Source organism: Dasypus novemcinctus, chromosome 6 (genome assembly GCF_030445035.2).
Source record: "Dasypus novemcinctus isolate mDasNov1 chromosome 6, mDasNov1.1.hap2, whole genome shotgun sequence".
Classification (NCBI taxonomy): domain Eukaryota; kingdom Metazoa; phylum Chordata; class Mammalia; order Cingulata; family Dasypodidae; genus Dasypus; species Dasypus novemcinctus.
Window position 1 is genome coordinate 49627956 of NC_080678.1, and position 22555 is coordinate 49650510.

Here is a 22555-nt window from a genome sequence, read left to right on the forward strand (position 1 = left end):
AAGATACACAGATGAACACAGATTAATTAAAAGACATAGTCAAGATCTCCTTATTAATGAAAAAAAAAGAAGAGAAAAAAATGCTTAATCATATTCGTATCTCACAAAACTAAACCCCATATTCTCTTTTTTACCTTTAGAATTAATATAGTACCAATTTTGCTCTTGCTGCAAAAACACTATAATGTTGCTAACTATAGTCCATAAATTATATTAGTTATATTTTCCCATATATCACCACATTCTTAACACCCTGTAGTAGAACATTCCTGTATTTTTTTTCTTTTAAAGATTTATTTTTATTTTATTTAATTCCCCTCCCCTCCCCCAGTTGTCTGTTTTCTGTGTCTTTTTGCTGCGTCTTGTTTCTTTTGTCCGCTACTGTTGTAGTCAGCAGCTTGGGAAGTGTGGGCGGCGCCATTCCTCGGCAGGCTGCTCCCTCCTTCGCGCGGGGCAGTTCTCCTCACGGGCGCACTCCTTGCGCGTGGGGCTCCCCTACGCGGGGGACACCCTTGCGTGGCACAGCACTCCTTGCGCACATCGGCACTGCGCATGGCCAGCTCCACACGGGTCAAGGAGGCCCGGGGCTTGAACCGCGGACCTCCCATGTGGTAGACAGACGCCCTAACCACTGGGCCAAAGTCCGTTTCCCAGAACATTCCTGTATTAACCACAATCCTCATCTGCTTCCAAAATCATTGTTATACATTTCCAATATTATCTTCCAGCTGTCCTCCAACTAGCATTTATCTTCCTAGACTACTCATTTCAGCCACAATCACATCCATAATTCAACTGTTTGTTATATTCATTATAATGTGTTACCATCAAGTCCAACCATTACTACATATTTACATTTGACCTTATTAAAAATTCTACATACATCCAACATCTTCTCCCCCTTCTCATTCCACATTCCATCTCCCACCCACCTACATGTCATAGTCCAACTCCATAAGCCTACTCATTTTATTTATTTCATATCGGTGAAGCCATACAATAGTTGTCCTTTTGTGTCTGACTTATTTCACTTAACATAATATCTTCAAGGTTCCTCTGTGTTTTCATGTGCTTCCCCAATTGATTTCTTCTTATAACTGGATAATAAATAGTTCATCATATAAATACACCACATCTCGTTTATCCATTCATCAGTTGACAGATACTTAGGTTGTCTCCATCTTTTAGCAACTGCGAATAATGTTGCTATGAACATCAGTGTGAAAATATCTGCTCACGTCCTTGCTTTCATTTCTTCTGAATATGTTCCTAGTAATGGGATTGCTGGATCTTATCTTATGGCAGTTCTATGTTTAAAACTGCCAGTTGATCTTCACAGATGTTTTGCAACTTTTACAGTCCCACCAACAGTGAAGGAGTGTTCCTATTTCTCTATATCCTCTCCAGCACTTGAAGTTTTCTGATCTTTTAATAATGGCCGTTCTTATGGTGTGCTATGATATCTTTTTAAAAAAAGACTTACTTTTTATTTATTTCTCCCGTTCTCCCTGTTGTCTGCTCTCTGTGTCCATTCACTGTGTGTTCTTCTGTGTCTGCTTGTATTCTCATTAGGCAGCTCCGGGAATTGATCCCGAGACCTTCTGGAGTGGGAAAGAGGCAATTACTCTCTTGTGCCACCTCAGCCTCCCTGTTCTGCTACATCTTCTTTTTCTCCTCTGTGTCTCTTGTTGCATCATCTTGCTGTGCCAGCTCTCCATGGCAGCTGGCACTCCTGCATGGGGCGGCTTTTCCCACATGAGGTGGCATTCCAATGCAGGGCAGCTATCCTGTATGGGGTGCATTCCCACATGGGCTAGCACTCCGCATGGGCCAGCTTGATGCGTGGGCCAGCTTGCTCTCACCAGGAGGCCCTGGGCATTGAACCCTGGACCTCCCATATGGTAGACAGGAGCCCAGTTGGTTGAGCCACATCCATTTCCCGCTATGATATATTATTGTAGGTTTGATCTGCATGTGCCTAATAGCTAGTGATGTTGAACATCTTCTTACATGTCTTTTGGTCATTTGTATTTCCACTTCAGAAAAATGTTCAATTTTTTTTTGCCCATTTTTAAATGGAGTTGCTTGTCATTTTGTTGGTAAGTGCCTTTTTACTTTCTTGACAGTCTTTTTTTTTTTTTAGGAGGTACTGGGGATTGAATCCAGGACCTCATACATGAGAAGCAGGCACTCAACTACTGACCTACAACTGCTCCCTGAAAAAGTCTTTTGAAGAACAAAAGTATTTAATTTTAAGGCAGTTCCATTTATCTACATTTTTCTTTTGTTGCTCATACTTTGTGTGTAAGGTCCAAGAAACCACCACCAATCACAAGATCTAGAAGATGGTTTCCCTATATTTTCTCCTAAGAGTTTTATGGTTTTAGCTTCCCTGAACCATTTCGAATTAATTTTTGTATAAGGTGTGAGATAAGTGTCCTCTTTCTTTCTTTGAGATATGGATATCTAATTTTTCTAGCAACATTTGTTGAATAGGCTATTCTGACGCAGCTGAGTGGTTTTGACAGCCTTGTCAAAAATCATTTGACCATGAACATGAGGGTCTAGTTCCAAATTCTTTATTCTATTCCATTGGTCAATCTATTTTTATGCCAGTACCATGCTGTTTTTAGCACTGCAGCTAGATAATATGCTTTAAAGTCAGGAAGTGAGAGTCCTCCAACTTTGTTCTTTTTTAAAGATATTTTTGGCTATTTGAGCACTTACCTTTCCAGATAAATTTGATAATTGGCTTTTCTAATCCTACAAAGGAGGATATTGCAATTTTTATTGGGATTGCATAAATCTGTAGATCATTTTGGGTAGAATTGACTTCTTAAAGATATTTAGTTTTCCAACCCATGAGCACAAAATATCCTTCCATTTATTTAGATCATCATTGATTTATTTTAGCAATGTTTTATAGTTTTCTGAATACAGGCCCTTTATGTCCTTGGTTAAATTTATTCCTAAATATTTGTTTCTTTTAGTTGCTATTGTAAATGGAATTTTTTTTCTGATTTCCTCCTCAGATTGCACATTAATAGTGTATAGAAATGCTATTGATTTTTGCATATTAATCTTGTAGCCTGCCACATTGCTGATCTTTTCTATAAGTTCTAATACTTTTGTTGTGGGTTTTGGGGATTTTCTATGTGTAGGATCGTTTCATCAGTCTATAACAGAAGTTTTACTTCTTCCTTTCCTATTTAGGTGCTTTTTTATTTCTTTTTCTTGCCTGATTGCTCTAGCTAAAACTTCTAGCATAATACTGAATAACAGTGGGGAGAGTGGGCATCCTTGTCTTGTTCCTGATCTCAGTGGGACAGCTTCCAGTCTTTTACTACTAAGTAAAATGTTAGCTGTGGGTTTTTCATCTATGCCCCTTACATAATGAGAAATTTTCCTTCCATTCCTATCTTTTGGAGTGTTTAATCATTTAATCAAATGATGCCTTTTCTGCATCAATTGAAATGATCATCCATGATTTTTTTCTTCTTCAATTTATTAATGGACAATTGATTAATTTTCTTATGTCAAACCATTCTTGTATAACTGGTATAAATCTCACTTGATCATGATGTATAATTTTTTATGTGGTTTTGGATTCAGTTAGCAAGTATTTTATTGAGGATTTTTGCATTTATATTCAATAAAGAAAGTGGACTGTAATTTTCTTTTCTCGTGATATCTTTATTTGACTTTGGTGTTAGTGTGATGTTACCTTCATAGAATGAGGCTGGCAGTGTTCCTTCTTGTTAAATTTTTTTGGAAGAGTTTGAGTAAGATTGGTATTAGAGGGAAGCAGACGTAGCTCAAGCAATTGAGCTCCCACTTACCACATGGGAGGTCCCTGGTTTGGTTCCCAGTGCCTCCTAAAGAAGACAGTGAGCTAGCGTGAAGGGCAGGAACAGCAAACTGATGCAATAAGATGACACAAAAAGAGACACAAGAAGAAAAGCATAATGAAAGATACAACAAAGCAGGAAACAGAGGTGGCTCAAGCAATTAGGTATCCCCCTCTCACTTTGGAGGTCTCAGGTTCAGTTCCTCGTGCCTCCTAAAGAAACAAGGAAGATGAATGGACACAGCAAGTGCAAACAATGAGGGGAGGATAAATAAATTAATTAAGTCTTTTTCAAAAAGGTTGGTATTAGATCTTCTTTAAATGATTAGTAGAATTTGTCTATGAAGCCATCTGGTCCTGGTCTTTCCATTTTGGGGAAGTTTTTGATGACTGTTTCAATTTCTTTACTCTTGATTGCTTTTTTGAGGTCTTCTCTTTCTTCCAGGGTCAGTGTGTTTTGTTTATGTGTTTCTGGAGATTTGTCCATTTCATCAACGTTGTCTAATTTGTTGGTGTACAGCTGTTCATAGTATCATTTTATGAAATCTTTTATTTCTCCTGAGTCAGTAGCAATGTCACACTTCTTATTTCTGATTTTATTTGCATCTTTTCTCTTTTTTCCTTTGTTAATCTAGCTAAGAGTTTATTGACTTTGTTGATCTTAAAGAGCCAACTTTTAGTTCTGCCAATTTTCTCTATTTTTTTTTTCTTCATTTCATGTATTTCTGCTTTAATCTTTATTATTTCTTTCTGTCTGCTTTCTTTGGGATTGGTTTTCTGTTTTTTTTTTTAAAAGATTTATTTTTTATTTATTTCTCTCCCCTTCCTCCCACCCCCTCCGCCCCCCATTGTCTGCTGTCTGTGTCCATTCACTGTGTGTTCTTCTGTGAACACATTCTCAGTGGCACTGGGAATCTGTGTCTCTTTCTGTTGCGTCATCTTGCTGTGTCAGCTCTCCGTGTGTGCAACACCACTCCTGGGCAGGCTATGCTTTTTTTGCGTGGGTTGGCTCTCCTTGCAGGGCTCACTCCTTGTGCGTGGAGCTCCTCTACGTGGGGGACACCCCTGTGTGGCACGGCACTCCTTGCGTGCATCAGCACCGTGAATGGGTCAGCTTACCACACGGGTCAGGAGGCCCTGGGTTTGAACCCTGGACCTCCCATGTGGTAGGTGGATGCTCTTTCAGTTGAGCCAAATCTGCTTCCCTGCTGTTCTTTTTCTAAGTGCTCTAGTGTGCAGTTGATTTTCAGCTTTTCTTCTTTTTTAGTATAAGTATTGAGGGCTATAAATTTCCCTTTCAGCATTGCCTTTGCTGTATCCCATAAGTTTTGTTATATTGTCTTCTTGTTTTTGTTTTTGAGGTATTCACTGATTTCTTTTATAGTTTTCTTCTTTAACCCACTCATTATTTAAGAGTGTACCGTTTAATCTCTATATATCTGTGGATTTTCCTTTTTTCTACCTGCTATGAATTTCCAACTAAATCCCATTGTGATCTGAGAAAATGTTTTGTATAAGTTCAATGTTTTTTTAAAAAGATTTATTTTATTTATTTATTTCTCTCCCCTCTCCCCAACCCCACCCCCACCCCAGTTGTCTGTTCTCTGTGTCTATTTGCTCTGTGTTCTTCTTTGTCTGCTTCTGTTGTCAATGGCATAGGAATCTGTGTTTATTTTTGTTGCGTCATCTTGTTGTATCAGCTCTCTGTGTGTGTGGTGTGTGTGGCACCATTCTTGGGGAGACTGCACTTTCTTTCGTGCTGGGCGGCTCTCCTTATGGGGTGCACTCCTTGCGCGTGGGACTCCCCTATGCAGGGGACACCCCTGTGTGGCACGGCACTCCTTGTGTGCATCAGTGCTGCACATGGGCCAGCTCCACACGGGTCAAGGAGGCCTGGGGTTTGAACCACAGATCTCCCATGTGGTTGACGGACGCCCTAACCACTGGGCCAAGTCCGCTTCCCGTAATTTCAATGTTTTTAAATTTATTGGAATCTTTCTTATGTCCTAACATATAGTCTATCCTGGGGAAAGTTCCATGAGCACTTGAGAAGAATGTTTATCCTACTGTTTGAGGTGTAATGTTCCATAAATATCTATTAGAGCTAGTTCATTTATCATATTCAGGCTTTCAGTTTCCTTATTTACATTCTGTCCAGATATTCAATCTAATGCTGAAAGTGGAGGACTGAAGTCTCCAACTATTATTGTAGAGATGTTTATTTCTTCCTTTGGTTTTGCCAGTGTGTGTTTCATATATTTTTGGGCACCTATTTTAGATGCATAAATATTTATTATAGTTATTCCTTCTTGGTGAATTACTCCTTTTATTAATATATAGTAACCTACCTCATATCTCATAATAGTTTTGCATTTAAAATCTATTTTATCTTATATTAGTATCACTACACTCACCCTTTTAAAAAAATTTTTATTGAAGTATATCATTCATACATAAACACACATAAACAATAAGTGTATAGTAAAGATTGCAATCTTACAAAATAAACATACAGAACATCACACAGGGGTCTCAGACATCACCCCTCCACCAACTCTTTGCATTGGTGTGAAACATTTGTTGCAAACTATGCAAGAGCATCATCAAAATATTACTACCAACTATATTCCTTATCTTACATTTGGTGTATTTTTCCCCCAACTCATACATTTTTTTTAAAATATATTTTTTGTTACAGATATTGTGAACTTGCAAAACAATCATACAGATGTGTAGACTTCCCATACAACTCCACACCCTAGTGGAACGTTTGTTACAGATTATGAGATAATATCATCAGACTATTACTACCAATCATGGTCCATAGCATACATTTGGCACACTTTTTCCATACACCTCCACAATCAACACAGTATAGCTTGGCATTGATGCAAGAATATTACAGTATTGCTGTTAACCACTGTTTATAGTTTACACCACTTGTAATTTTCCCATATTTCTCCATATTCCCATCACCCTGCAATAATGATGTACATCTGCTCTAGCTCACAGAAGGACTCTTTTGCATTTGTACCCTTAACCACAATTCTCAACCACCTCTGGGTTCACTGTTATTCAGTCCTTAAATTATTCTTTAGCTTTCTTTCTATTAACATTTACTTCCCCAGACTATTTTTTTCAGTCACAATTCCATTTATAAACCAGTTACTACTCACTATAATGTGTTACTATCAACTCTCTCCATCTCCACACTTTTACAGTCAAGTTAATTAAAACTTTTACGTACATTAAGCATGCATAGTTCTTCTCAGCCTCCTCTTATCTCCTTATAACCTACACACTAGGTTCTAATTCCATGTGTTTATTTGTATTTAGTTCATATTCATGAGACTACGCAATATTTGTCCTTTTGTGTCTGGCTTACTTCACTTTAGTATAATGTCTTCAAGACTCATCCATGTTATCACATATGTCCCAATTTCATTTCTTCTTATTGCAGCATAGTATTCCATTGTACGTATAAACCACATTTTGTTTATTCATTCATTGGTGGGTGGACACTTGGGTTGTTTCCATCTATTGGCAAGTGTTAACAACACCGCTATGAATACTGATGTGCAAATGCCTGTTCATGTCACAGTTTTTAGCTCTTCTGGATATATTCCTAGTAGAGGAATTGCTGGAGCATATGGCAGTTCTATATTTAGCTTCCTGAGGAACCACCAAACTGTCTTCCACAGAGGCTGCACCATTTTACACTCCCACCAACAGTGAAGGAATGTTCCTATTTCTCCACATCCTCTCCAGCACTTATTTCTTGTCTGTTTTTTTAATAATGGCCATTCTATGTGGTGTTAGATGATATCTCATTATTGTTTTAATTTGCATTTCCCTAAATAGCTAGTGATATGGAACATTTTTTGATGTGCTTTCTGGCCATTTGTATTTCCTCTTTGGAGAAATGTCTGCTTAAATCTCTTGCCCATTTTTTAATTGGATTGCTTGCTCTTTTATTGTTGAGTTGTTTGATCTCTTTATATAGAATGAAAATCAAACCCTTATTGGACAAGTGGTTTCCAAATATTTTCTCCCATCGACTGGGATGCCTTTTCACCTTCCTGATGCAGTCCTTTGAATCACAGAAATGTTTAAGTCTGAGGAGGTCCCATTTATCCATGTTTTCTTTTGTTGCTTGTGCTTTTGGTGTAAGGGTTAAGAATCCACCACCTACCATCAGGTCTTGAAGATGTTTCCCTACATTTTCTTCTAGGAGCTTTATTGTACTTCCTTTTATATTTAGGTTTTGATCCATTTTGAGTTAATTTTTGTATAAGGTGTGAGGTAGGGGTCTTCTTTCTTTCTTTTGGCTATGGATATCCAGTTCTTCCAACACTATTTGTTGAATAAACTGTTCTGCCCCAACTGGGAGGGCTTGACAGGATTGTAAAAAATCACTTGGCCATAGATATGAGGGTCTGTTTCTGAACCATCAATTCAGTTCCATTGGTCTATGTGTCTATCTTTATGCCAATACCATGCTGTTTTTATCAAAGTAGCTACGTAATATGATTTAAAGTCTGGAAGTGAGAGTCCTCCAACTTCACTTTTCCTTTTTAAGATGTTTCTGGCTATTTGGGGCCTCTTACCCTTCCAGATATATTTGATAAGTGTGTTTTCCATTTGCTTAAAAAATACTACTGGAATTTTTATTGGGATTGCATTGACTCTGTATATCAATTTGGGTAGAATTGACATCTTAATGATCTTTAGTCTTCCAATCCATGAGTATGGAATGTTCTTCCAATTATTTAGGTCTTTTTTTATTTCTTTTAGCAATGCATTATAGTTTTCTGAATACAAGTGCTTTGCATCCTTGGTTAAGTTTATTCCTAAATATTTGATTCTTTTAGTTGCTATTGTAAATGGAATTTTTTCCCCTGACTTCCTCCTCAGATTGTGCATTATTAATGTATAGAAACACCACTAATTTTTGCATATTGATCTTGTATCCTGACACTCTACTGAAATCATTTATTAGCTCTAGCAGCTTTGTTGTAGATTTTTCAGGATTTTCTAGATATACAATCATATAATCTGCGAATAGTGAAAGTTTTAATTCTTCCTTTCCAATATGGATGCCTTTTATTTCTTTTTCTTGCCTGATTGTTCTAGCTAGAAACTCTATCAGTATATTGAACAACAGTGGTGACAGTGGGCATCCTTGTCTTGTCAGATCTCAATGGGAAAGTTTTTAGTTTTTCACCATTGAGTACAATGTTAGCTGTGGGTTTTTCATATATGGCTTTTATCATGTTGAGAAATTTTCCTTCAATTCCTATTTTTTGTAGTATTTTTATCAAGAAAGGATGCTGTATTTTTTCAGATGCCTTTTCTGTGCCAATTGATAAGATCATGTGATTTTTCTTCTTTGATTTATTTATGTGGTGTATTATGCTGATTGATTTTCTTGTGTTGAACCAGCCTTGCACGCCTGATATAAAACCCACTTGATTGTGATGGATAATTCTTTTAATGTGTTGTTGGATTCGATTAGCAGGAATTTTATTGAGGATTTTTACATCTGTACTCATTAGAGAAATGGGTCTGTAATTTTCTTTTTTTGTAATATCTTTATCTGGCTTTGGTATTAGGGTGATATTGGCTTCATAGAATGTTTTTGGTAGCGTTCCTTCTTGTTGAATTTTTTTGAAGAGCTTGAGTAAGATTGGTATTAAATCTTCTTTGAATACTTGATAGAACTCACCTGTGAAACTGTCTGGTCCTGGGCTTTTCATTTTGGGGAGCTGTTTGACGACTGTTTCAATCTCTTTACTTGTGATTGGTGTGTTGAGGTCTTCTATTTCTTGTAGTGTCAGTGTAGGTTGTTTGTACATTCCTAGGAATTTTTCCATTTCATCTACATTGTCTAGTTTTTTAGCATGAAGTATCATCTTATGATCTCCTTAGTTTCTGTGGAGTCAGTAGTAAGGTTCCCCTTTTCATTCTTTATTTCATTTATTTGCATTTTCTCTCTTTTTTTCTTAGTCAGTCTAGCTAAGGGTTTGTCAATTTTGTTAATCTTCTGGAAGAACCAACTTTTGGTTTTGTAATTTTCTCTATTGTTTTTTTTGTTGCTGTTGTTGTTCTCAATTTCACTTATTCCTGCTCTGATCTTAGTTATTTCATTCCTTCTACTTGCTTTAGGATTAGCTTGCTGTTCTTTTCCTAGTCCCTCCAGCTGTGTAGTTAGGTCATTGATTTTAGCTCTTTCTTCTTTTTAAATGTAAGCATTGAGGTCTATAAATTTTCCTCTCAACACTGCCTTTGCAGCATCCCAAAGGTTCTGATATGTTGTATTCTCATTGTCATTCATCTTGAGATATTTATTGATTTCTCTTGAAATTTCTTCTTTGACCCACTGATTATGTAAGAGTGTGTTGGTTAATCTCCATATATATGTGAATTTTCCCTTTATTTGCCACTTGTTGATTTCAAGCTTTACTCCATTATGATCAGAGAAAGTGCTTTATATAATTTCAATTTTGTTGAATTTATTGAAATCTGCTTTGTGTCCCAACATATGGTCCATCCTGGAGAAAGATCCATGAGCACTTGAAAAGAATGTATATCCTGCTGTTTTGGGGTGAAATGTTCTATACTTGTCTATTAGGTTTAGTCCATTTATCATATTATTCAAGCTCTCTGTTTCTTTATGATCTTCTGCCCAGATGTTCTATCCAGTGCTGAGAGTGGTGTAATGAAGTCTCCAACTATTATTGTAGAGATGTCTATTTCTCCCTTCAGTTTTACCAGTGTTTGCCTCATGTATCTTGGGGCATCCTGGTTAGGTGCATATATATTTATGATTATTATTTCTTCCTGGTGAATCATTCCTTTTATTAATATGTAATGTCCTTCCTTGTCTCTAATAATAGTTTTGCTTTTAAAGTCTGTATCATCTGATATAAGTATAGCTACCCCAGCTTTTTTTTTTTTTTTTTTTTGGTTACTGCATGCATGGAATATCTTTTTCCAGCCTTTCACTTTCAATTTATTGGTATCCTTGTGTCTAAGGTGAGTCTCTTGCAGACAACATATAGATAGCTTATATTTTCTTATCCATTCTGCCAGTCTTTGTCTTTTGATTGGGGAGTTTAATCCATTGACATTCCATGTTATTACTGTAAAGGCAGTTCTTATTTAATCCATTTTGATCTCTGAATTTTGTCTGTCATTTTATATTTGACACTTTTAGTTACTGTTATTGATATAGTTGTCATTTCAAGACTCTCTTCCTGGCCTCTCTCTCCTGTCTTTTCTTTTCAGGCTGTAATACTCCCTTTAGTATTTCTTGCAAAGCTGATCTTTTTGTTATAAACTCTGTCAGTTTCTGTTTATCTGTAAATATTCTAACCTCACTCTCATTTTTAAAAGATAATCTTGCTGGTTATAAAATCCTTGGCTGGCAGTTTTTCTCCTGCAGTACCTTAAATATATCATACCACAGCCTTCTTGCCTCCATGGTTTCTGATGAGAAATTGGCACTTAATCTTATTGGGTATCCCTTATATGTTATGCATTGCTTTTCTCTTGCTGCTCTCAGAATTCTCTCTTTGTCTCTGGCATTTGACATTCCGATTAGTATATGTCTCAGACTTGGTCTATTTGGATTTATTTGGATGGGAGTATGTTGTGCTTCTTGGACATGGATATCTATGTCCTTCAATAGGGTTGGGAAATTTTCTACCATTATTTCTTCAAATATTCTTTCTGCCCCTTTCCCTTCTCTTCTCTTTCTGGGACACCCATGACATGTATGTTTGCATGTCTCTTGCTGTTATCTAGTTCCCTGAGACCCTGTTCAATTTTTTCCATTCTTTTCTTCATCTATTCTTTTGTTTGTTCACTTTCGGAGGCCATGTCTTTGAGCTCACCAATCCTTTCTTCTGCTTCCTCAAATCTGCTGTTATATGCCTCCAGTGTATTTTTAACTTCATTTATTGCACCTTTCATTCCCATAAGGTCTATTATTTTTCTTTGTATGCTTTCATATTCTTCTTTATGCTCATCCAATGTCTTCTTAATATCCTTAATGTCTTTAACCATCTCACTGAATTTATTAAGGAGATTTATTTGAACATCTAAGTTGTCTCAACTCCTTTACGTCATCTGTAGGCTTTTCTTGTTCCTTTAATTGGGCCATCTCTTCCTGTTTCTTGGTATAAATTGTCATTTTTTGTTGGCATTTCTGTATCTGGCTTGCTAGATGTATTTATTCTGGGTGCAGTTTCTCCCTTTAGTTTAGGGATTTCTTATCGTATCTCCCTTGCTGTTTGTGTAGTAGGAACCAAGGATGTAGCTAGTGCTGTGAGCTATGGAAACTGAAGCTGCCCACATTTCCCCAGAAAGTGATGAAGCTTCTCCCACCTTTCTCCTCTGTCAGGGGTAGAGACAGAGCTGTAGCCATGTATAATAATCCCAGTTGGGGGCAGCAGACTTGGTCCAGTGGTTAAGGCATCCATCTACCACATGGGAGGTCCACAGTTCAAACCCCGGGCCTCCTTGACCCATGTGCAGCTGGCCCATGCGCAGTGCTGATGCATGCAAGGAGTGCTGTGCCACTCAGGGGTGTCCCCTGCATAGGGGAGTCCCATGTGCAAGGAGTGCACCCCGTAAGGAGAGCCACCCAGCGCGAAAGAAACTTCAGCCTGCCCAGGAATGGTTCCGCACACACAGAGAACTGACACAACAAGATGACACAACAAAAAGAAACACAGATTCCCATGCTGCTGACAACAACAGAAGCAGACAAAGAAGATGCAGCAAATAGACACAGAGAACAGACAACCGGGGTGGGGGGAAGGGGGAAGGGGAGATAAATAAATAAATAAATAAATCTTAAAAAAAAAAGTCCCAGTTGGGGACAAGACTGTCTGTAGTCACCTGGAGACACTGATGAAGCTTCACACCCCTTCCTCCCCTACCTTAGGCAGGGATGATGTTATAGTTTTGGTCAGCTATCTATGCTGTGTGGGTCCAAAATGACCATAGTTGCTCAGGTAAACTGATGTATCACAAGACCCTCTCCCATTCTGGGAGTGGGTATGGACCTTCTGGAGTTCCCAACAATCTAATCTCTGTGGGCCAAATATGCCTGTGGTTATCTTGAGAGGCTTAGAGAGTACTGTCCCTTCTGCTCAACAGTCCAGTCCTATAGGCTGAAAGTACTCATCATTGCCTGGAGAGGGTGAGGAAGCACCAGCTCCCTCCTATCCTATTGGGTGATAGGGGTGGTTCTATGGGTGCTCAACAGTTCAGTCCCTTTAGGCCAAGAATACCTGCCATTGCCTGGAAAGGTTGAGGAAACACCAGCCCCCTTCTATCCTCTTAAGGTATGGGATTGGATCCACAGGCACCTGACGGTTCAGTCCCTATTGGCTGAAAGTACTCACTGTTGTCCAGAAAGACTGTGGAGACACCAAACCCCTCCTATCCTATTGGGGGTTGGGGTGGATTCATAGGCATCCAATTGTCCAGTCCATGCAGGCTGAAGGTCTGCTGTTGCCCAAAAAGGCTGTGGAAAGACCAGCCCCCTTCTTTTCTACTGGGGGTTGAGTGTACTTTCACAAGTACCCACCAGACCAGGCTGTGTGGGTCAAAAGCATCTGCAGTTACCCAAAGAGGCTGGACAAACACAGTCTGTCTCTTGTCCTATTGGGGATGGAGGTGGACCCTCAGGTGGCCAACAGTCAGACTTGTGCAGCCCAAAACTGTTGGGCTGAGAGGCTGAGGCAACACCAGCCCCCTCCTATCCTGTGGGGGGACAGAGGTGGAGATGGGCTCAAATGCACTCAACAAATCTGTGTGGGCTGAAAACTGCCATTGCCTGGAGAGGCTGAGGATACCCAGCTCCTCTCCTATTCTTTTGGGGTGCAGGGATGCAGCCCCAGGTGTCCGACTATTCAGCCTCTACCAGCGAAGAGCACTTGTAGTTCCCTGGAGAGTCTGGTGCAGGTCCCGCCAGCTACCTCTCTGCTGGAGGTGAGGCTGGAGTCTAGGCTAGGGCTGCAGTCTAATCTTGGTGGAAAGAAGCCTGTCCCAACTTCACTGGATTTCAGTCAGCCAGGCTCCCCTTCATGCCGGGGGTGGAATCTAATTGATGGCTACTGGACTTTCCCACTCGGACACGCTCAGACCCCAGCTGTCTATAAGATTATACTTTAGCCAGCTGAGTCCACTAATCAGTAGCTGAGGTCAGTGGACATTTGTCTCTTCCTCCACCATTTATGGGAAATGGAGCTTTTAACTCCAGCCACAGAATAGCTCCTGAGGCGGCTTGCACCCCTAGAGTAGGATGGCACCAGCCTCTGTGGCGTGGCTTGCAACTTTCCAACGAGGTGGTGCAGGTCCCCCCAACTTCCTTCCTGACAGGGTGGGACTGGGGTTTAGGCTAGACCTGCAATCCAACCTAGGTGGAAAGAAGCCGGTCCTTACTAGCACTATGATTTTCAGTCAGCGCCGCTTCCCCTCGTGCCTGGGGCGGAGTCAGAATGGCAGCCACTGGCTTCCCTCTGACCTGGACAGACTCAAAGTTTAGTTGTTCCTAGGATTCTACTTCAGCCTGCCAAATCCACTAATCAGTAGCTAAAGTTGGTGCCATGCTGTGTTTTCCTTCCATTTTTATTGGGGGAGATGGAACTTCCAATTCCAACCACGGAATAGGTCCCGAGGTGGTTTGCACACCATGGACACCGACCTGCATGGCGTGGAGTGCTCTACTCACAATTCCTCTGGGCAGATGGGTATTCTCCTTCTTCCACACTGTCAAGGATGTTGCAGAATACTCCTCTGGTCTCCTGAGTCCTCCAAAAGGCACTTTAGGTAGCTCTGGGTGGCCACCAATTGCCCTGTTTCATGAGCTAACTCCAGGAGCTCCCCACTCTGCCTCCACCTTGGCTCCACCCCCACTAATCCTTTTTTAATTGCTATTAAAGTGGAATATCTTTTTCAACCTTTCACTTTCAGCCTGATTGTGTGCTTGTATCTAAGGTGAGTCTCTTATAGACAACAAATAGATGATTCATGTTTTTCAGATCCATTCTATTGGTCTATGTCTTTTAATTGGGGAGTTCAATCCATTAACATTCAGTGTTACCACTATAAAGGCATTACCTACTTCATCCATTTCACCCCTTGGCTTTTCATTATCATATCTTACTGTCTGTCATTTAACCCTTTTGATTTCGCTGATGCTCTTTATTTCTATGCTCTTCTCCAGACTCTTTCCCTTGTCTTTTCCTATCAGATTTAAATATCTCTTGTAGATTCAGTCTCTTGGTAACATACTCTCTCAGTTTTTGTTCGTAAAGACTTCAAACTAACCTTCATTTCTGAAGGATAAAGAATTTTTGGCTGGCAGTTCTTCACATTCATTACCTTAAATATATCATATCACTGTCTTCTCCTATTACTGTATTAATATTAACATTAAATTTCTTGGGTGTGACAAGACATAGTGGCTATGTAGAATGTCCTTGTTCCTGGATATATATGCTGAAATGTTTAGGAGTGAAGAGTGATGACATCTACAATTTTCTCTCAAATGGTTCAGAAAAAAATGTGTCTGTAAAGAGAGAGAGAAAATGGTACAGAATGTTAGCAATTGGTGAATCTAGTTAAAGGAATTAAGGTATCCCTTATAATATACTTTCATTTTTTCTATAGGTTTGAAATTTTTCAAAATGAAAAGTGGAGAGAAAGGAATCCTATTATCCTTAAGGCCCCCAGGGGCCCCTCCAGCCCCCCAAATATGATAGCAGGTCCCCCTATTATGTGCTCAGAGAGCAGCTGCTTTTCTCTGTCCCATCAATTGACTCTATTTTTTGTTGTGTATTTGGATGTTTATTTGATGACAAGGCTCCACAAGGGCAGGTACCGTCCTGCTTGGCTCTGGTCTGTGGCCAGCACCTGGCACAGGGCCTGGCACATAGAAGGCACCAACCAGATAATATAGATGAACTGAAAATGAAGGAGCATAGATGGGACCAATCAGGGGAGATTAGAAGTATTGACAGGGAGCGAGGGGTGGGATCTAGATCTCAGAGTGTCTTAAAAGTTGACGAATGTGAGACCAGCCTTGCTCTTCGGTCTTTTCTCTCTTCTTTTCCCCTTTATTTCTCCTCCTCTTGATCTCTCTTCTGTCCCTCCCTCCCCCTCCTCTCGTTCCTTCTTCCCTGTTCCTTCACCACCTCTCCTCCTCCTCCTGTCTCCCCCCTTCACTTTCTCCCCTCCTCTTTCCCTCCCCTCCCCCACTCTCTCTCCCCCCTCTTCCCCCCCCCCCCCCCCCCCCCGCCCCCAAGGCCTCTCTCATCTCCCCCACTCCTCCTTTTCCTCCTCTGCAGCTATTGCATTCCTGGATTGACCTCCCTCCCTCCCTGTCCTGTCTGGGCTGTCAATGAGATCCTGGAGGCTCGGGGCCTCCTAGGAAATTCCAGGTCCTTGGAAGGAAAGAGCGAGGAGAGGACGGCAGAGGTGGGGAGGCATGGGGCGGGGGGTGCAGCGGGAAACACCGGCAGACGCGCTGCCAGGAGACATCTCACAGCCTGTCCTAAGCTTTAATTTTCTAAGAAAGACATCTCTTCTTCAAAGGGCTTCTAATTCCTCTCTCCCTAAAGACAACAATTTTCCTCCCCGAGGGATTTGAGCATTCCCTCCAAGCACAGACCGAATTCCTCTCCTCCGCGGTGGCACTTCTGGCCTGGGGGTGCCTCCAGGACACCGAGATGTGCTGGGCGGCCCCGCTCCGTGGAAGCCCCAGGATCAATGGGAACTCAGGCCGGCTTGATTCACCGAGTGCAAACCCGGTGCTCGGCCTTAGGCGAGTGGTGGCCCCTCTCCGGGGCCTCAGTTTCCCAATTCATGAAATGAGGCGAGTGGATTCCACTGGGGACTCAAGCTGGGAGCAGTGTTGTTGCAGGGGCATGCCACCCTGAAAGGATGTGGTGGTGGTGAGGGGGGACCTTTTCTGGTAGACGGCACCCCTGGCTCACACTGGATTTTCCAAGAAATCTCCACCTACACCCTTTCCACCCCACGCCCACCCCCAGCTTTCTAGCACTGTCACACTTGGAGCCTGGAGGTCTCTGTTGTCCCAGCTCTTAACACAGGGTCTTTCTCCTGAAGAGGACAGAACTGCACAAAGGCACCCAGCCCAGGGAGCGCTGAGGCTGAAATTCAGGTCATCCTCGCAGCCAAGCCATGAGCCCTGTGTAGATCTGTGCTTCGTGAAGCAAAGGCCCCATTTTTAAAAGTGCATGAAGACTGGTTTGGTCCTGCAGTTTCCTTGGAAGTCACCATTAAATCTCTGCCTGTGACTTGAGGGTCCAGGTTCTTTAGAGGCCAGATGGTGAAATTCTTCTCAAGCCTGATTGAATATGACCATCGAATCACTCCAGCTGGCAGGAACCCCCAAACACATCTCAAATCTGTTCCATCTCCAGTCACAAGCATACTTGTCTGGATCACAGCAGAATTTCCCTTAAGGTTTTCCTGCTTCACCCTTTTTCTCCTCTCACAGTAGCCAGGAGAGCTTTTTAAAACTCATAAATCAGCCCAAATCACATTGCTCCTGCTTAAAACCCTTTCACACACACACCTCCCCCACCCACCCCCTGGAACTTTGGATAAAATCTAAACAGCTTTTGCTCATCACTGAAACTTCAGCTTAAAAGCCACCTCCTCAGAGAGGCCTTCCCTGACTTCCCCATCTAATTAGCACCTGTTACCTTACCCTCCATCATTCTCTATCTCAACCAATTGTAATTATTTACCTGCTTCCTGGTCTGTCTGTCTCTTCCATTAGACCATAAACCACACAAGGGCAGAGCCTTCATGGCAGGGGCTCTTAAGCAGGGGTCCGTGAGCTTGAATTGAAATTCAGGGAAACGGACTTTGGCCCAGTGGTTAGGGCGTCCGTCTACCATATGGGAGGTCCGCGGTTCAAACCCCGGGCCTCCTTGACCCGTGTGGAGCTGGCCATGCACAGTGCTGATGCGCGCAAGGAGTGCCGCACCACGCAGGGGTGTCCCCCGCGTGGGGGAGCCCCACACGCAAGGAGTGCGCCCGTGAGGAGAGCCGCCCAGCGTGAAAAGAAAGAGCAGCCTGCCCAGGAATGGCGCCGCCCACACTTCCCGTGCCGCTGACGACAACAGAAGCGGACAAAGAAACAAGACGCAGCAAATAGACACCAAGAACAGACAACCAGGGGAGGGGGGGAAGTTAAATAAATAAATAAATCTTTTAAAAAAAAAAAAAAGAAATTCAAAAGAAACACAATTGTGGGGACGTGTTGATGTGAGTGTGATAGATTTATTAAATAATACACAGTATAGTGTGGACTTAGTAAGGGGTCCGTGGAACCAAAAAGGTTAAGAAGCCCTGCTTTACGGGTCCTGAGACCAGCAGGACATGAGAGGTGCTCGGTAACTTTCCTGGTGGATTGAAACAAAAAGTAGACAATTGTCTTATGGCCTTTTGAGCTGAGTAAAGTGAAGGCCGGGCTGGAGCGTGTGCGTGTGCACGTGCGTGTGATGAACTGATTGAGTCCAGCCCTGCTCAGTCAACCTCGTCGTGGCAGAGGCAGGACTAGAACCATCCACTGTGTGTCGGCCTGGGGCTGCCCTGACAGTGGAATTTTAGGCTCACAAGCATGCCTGATGCTCGCAGGGTCCCTGAGCTGTTTCTAATAATCTGATGTTATATGTCAAGCTCTTGACTTTCCTCTGAACCCAAACCTTTTAGAGAAAAGAGCAAGGAGAATAAAGCCACTGGACATCACCAAGTAACTTTTTGCCAAATGCCGTGTTGAATTCATGCCCTATGTACTTAATCTAACCGATTTGAAAAGATTAAGTCACTAAGAGGTTTCAAATTATTTTTATCAAACTAATAAATAAACATAATTTTAAAAGTCAAATAATGCTAACAAGTTTATAATTTTAAAATAAATGACAGTTAATCTTGTTTAATGCTGAGCCAAATGGCATACTATCATGACATTTATTTTCTTGTATAATTTTTTTTCGTTTCCTAGGGCTAATTACTACTCAGTTTTTTCTTTGCTTGGTTTTCTTTGAACCTTTGCTAAGCCTTCCCACATCCTCCAATACACCAAAAATGCTTCTCATTCTAATTTTCCCCATTAGTAAAGCTGCCAGCTAAACTCTTCGTTTCTTATTTTCCCAGAGACAGAATTTCTGGAACCTTCACCTGTAGTGCTCGCCGCCTGCTGCCCCCACTTCAGGAAGTTAGGAAATCTTGGAAGTTAGTGACAACCACACTTTTTCATCCAACCTCAAGTCTTTGGCTTCACACCCTTATTCAACCACCTTCCCTCACCTGTCTCCTTGAAAGGATGATGCCAACGTTTTCCTGTCCATCAGCAAGCAAGTGCATGGTGGAGGGAGAAGGTGACCACACTAATTTGCCTTGACCCCACCCATTCTTCAATTTGACCCTGAGATCAGACGGAAAATCTTAGGCAGAATTTTGTGAGGTTTGGTCTGGTTGTTGCTGAAGTAAATTTTGTAGTGCCCCCTGAATTCACTTGGGCCCTCAAGTTTTATGATGACTCAAAATAATAAATTACGTAGGAGGAAACAGAATCCTCCGAGCATGCCCCAAATCTTGTTATTCCATTCAGGGCCAGCCTCATAAGTGGTCAGTGCCCTGGTGTGAGGGATGTCCTGAGGAGCCCCCTTCCCTGAATATCCACTCTATTTGGAAAGGACTTCCTGAAATGTCACCATTATTGTTCTGACCCCTATGGTATAAGGATCTGTTGTTGAAATGCACATTTCTCTTACAGGGAGAACACTGAACAACCTCAGACATTTTTTGTTTGTTGTTTGTTTTTTATTAAAGACTTATTTATTTATTTCTCCCCCCTCCCTCCATTGTCTGTTCTCTGTGTGTGTTTGCTGTGTGTTGCTCTGTATCTGCTTGTATTCTCATTGGATGGCTCTGGGAACCAATTCTGGGACCTTGCAGAGTGAGAGAGAGGCAATCATTCTCTTGCACCGCCTCAGCTCCCTGGTCTGTTGTGTCTCTTATTGTCTCTCCTCTCTGTCTCTTTTTGTTGCATCATCGTGCTGCGCCAGGTCTCCGCGTGGGGCAGTGCTCCTTGCATGGGGCAGCACTCCGCTTGCCTTCACCAGCAGGCCCTGGGTATTGAACCCTGGACCTCCTATATAGTAAATGGGGGCCCAATTGCTTGAGCCACATCTGTTGCCCAGAAGTTTTTACTTTAGTAGTAATATGTATTGACTGCTTTCCAGAGAGCAGGTGGGTGGAAGGGCAGTGAAGAGCGCTCTCCCCCAGGGCCCAGGGTTAGAGACCTGCAGTCTTCACCTCTACTTAGGCAGTTTGTTATTGGAGTGATTGTGGTGAAATAGTTACAGAACTCCTTTTCTGCAAACTCACAACTTCTCTAATTAAAAAAAAAAACTATTTTGGGGTATATTGTAGTAAATAACTAACTAAATTGATATTGGGAGCTAAGATTTTACTGGGGGAGAAGGGAGATATGAATAGGAAATGGGGGAAGGAAAGGAAGAACTTTTGACTGGAATGGTAAGCATCAGTACTCTGTGTGTGTGTGTGTTTGTGTATTTACTGAAAGGGCTTAGAGCTCCTTGAACAAATGCCTACTTCCTGGGCTGAAAAAGGGAAAGTAGATGAGTCTGAGTTTGGAAAGTCTTGTAATGCCATAAAGTACTCAAGAAGTACTCAAAAACTGATGAGAAGTAAAAAAAAAACAAAACAGGGAAGCGGATGTGGCTCAAGTGATAAGGCCTCCGCCTACCGTATGGGAAGACCCAGGTTTGATCCCTGGGACCTCCTGGTGAAAAAGAAGAAGAGAAGGTGTGCCTGTGTGGTGAGCCAGTGCCCACAGAGTGAGCCAAGTTCCTGTGCAAGTGAGTCACACAGCAAGATGATGACGCAACAAAAGAGAGACAAAGGGGAGAGTCACAGTGAAGCACAGCAGAGACCAGGAACTGAGGTGGTGCAATTGACAGGGAACCTCTCCCCACATCAGATGTCCCCAGAATTGAATCCCTCTGAATCTTAGAGGGGAAAGATGAGAAGACAAAAAAGAGAAATAGATACAGAAGATCACACAGTGAATGGACACAGCAAAACATGGCAGGGTGGGGCGGGGGAGGGGGAAAATAAATAAGTCTTTAAAAAAACACAAAAACCAGAGGAGCCACTTCATATTGGTCAAATTTGGGTCAACTGGAATATCAAAAAGAATAGTGAAGGGTGCAGAGGTGGCTCAAGCAGTTGAGTTCCTGCCTCCCACACGGGAGGTCCCAGGTCCAGTCCCAGTGCCTCCTAAGAAAAGACGAGCAGATGCTGCCCCTGCCTCAAGGAGTTAGACACCAACCTTGATGCAATGAGCGGATGCCACAAGCCATCACACACCACAGCTGGCAGGGAGCAGATGTGGCTCATGCTGTTGGGCACTTTCCTCTCACGTGGGAGGTCCCAGGTTCAGTTCTTGGTGCCCCTTGCAGAAGGTGAGCAAACAACGAACAGACAGACAAGAGAAGCATCTGGAGCAGTGGAGGGATTAATAAAGAAAAAATAAAGTAAATAAATAAATCTTTGCCAAAAAAAGCAACTCAGAGGAGCCAATGTGGCTCAGTGGTTGAGTGCCAGCTTCCCACATACGAGGTCTGGGTTTTAGTTCCTGGCCCTGGAACCTCAAAGAAAAGAAAAGAATAATGGAAGTAATAAATAATATCAAATAAAAAAGCAGATCCAAGATAATAATAATAACGGTAATAAAATGTGGGGCAAGATGGGAAAGCTCTTCCTCATAGAAGAATTCCACCAAGCAAATGGAAAAAGAAAATCGTTTTCCAACCAACAATTCAATAACTGATGCAAGTAAAGGTTCACCAATGGATGCTCACCCACTAGGTAAAACCAACATTAGTGAATAGGATGTTCACACATCTCAAACAATACTCTATAGATGCCCATCAATTAGAAAGTACTTTTGTACTAAATGATCAAATTTATCGTCTAAAATGAGATACACTGACCACATATATCTCCCACTGTGAGAAACTGAGAAACACTCAATAGCAGCTCTGCAATATTCCTGCCCAAAACAATTAACCTGAACCTAATCATGAGGAAACAATCAGACAAACCCACATTATACAGAATAACTGACCTGCATGCCTACAAAATATCACTGTGTGATCGTCGTGTTTAGGTAGCACAATGTCCCTGTTCTCTGGGGATAAATGCAGAAGTCTTTAGCGATGCAGTGTCCTGATGTCTGCAACCTACCCCCAGCTGGTTCCAAAAGGAAAAAAAAATTGTTTTTAAGGAGAGAAATATGGTAAAATGTTAATAACAGAGTTCTGGATAACACGTATACAGATGTTCTTTCCATTTTTCTTTAGGCTTGAAAATTTTCAAAACGAAAAGCTGAGGAAAGCAAGTTTATGGGGAGAAGCAAATACATGGTGGCATGGCCAGCTCAGTGCCGTCTTCCGGGCGGCCTGGGCTCCGTGGGCATCGGGAGCCTCTACGGGCTCACTTTAGGGGAACGGAGGGGATTCTGAAAAAAGGTTTCAGACCCAGCAGCCACCACCTCTGGGTGACTCCTCTCGTCCTCCTGGGCCCTGGTGGGGCGAGGACACTCTGCTGTGAGTGAGCCCAGCTCCCCTC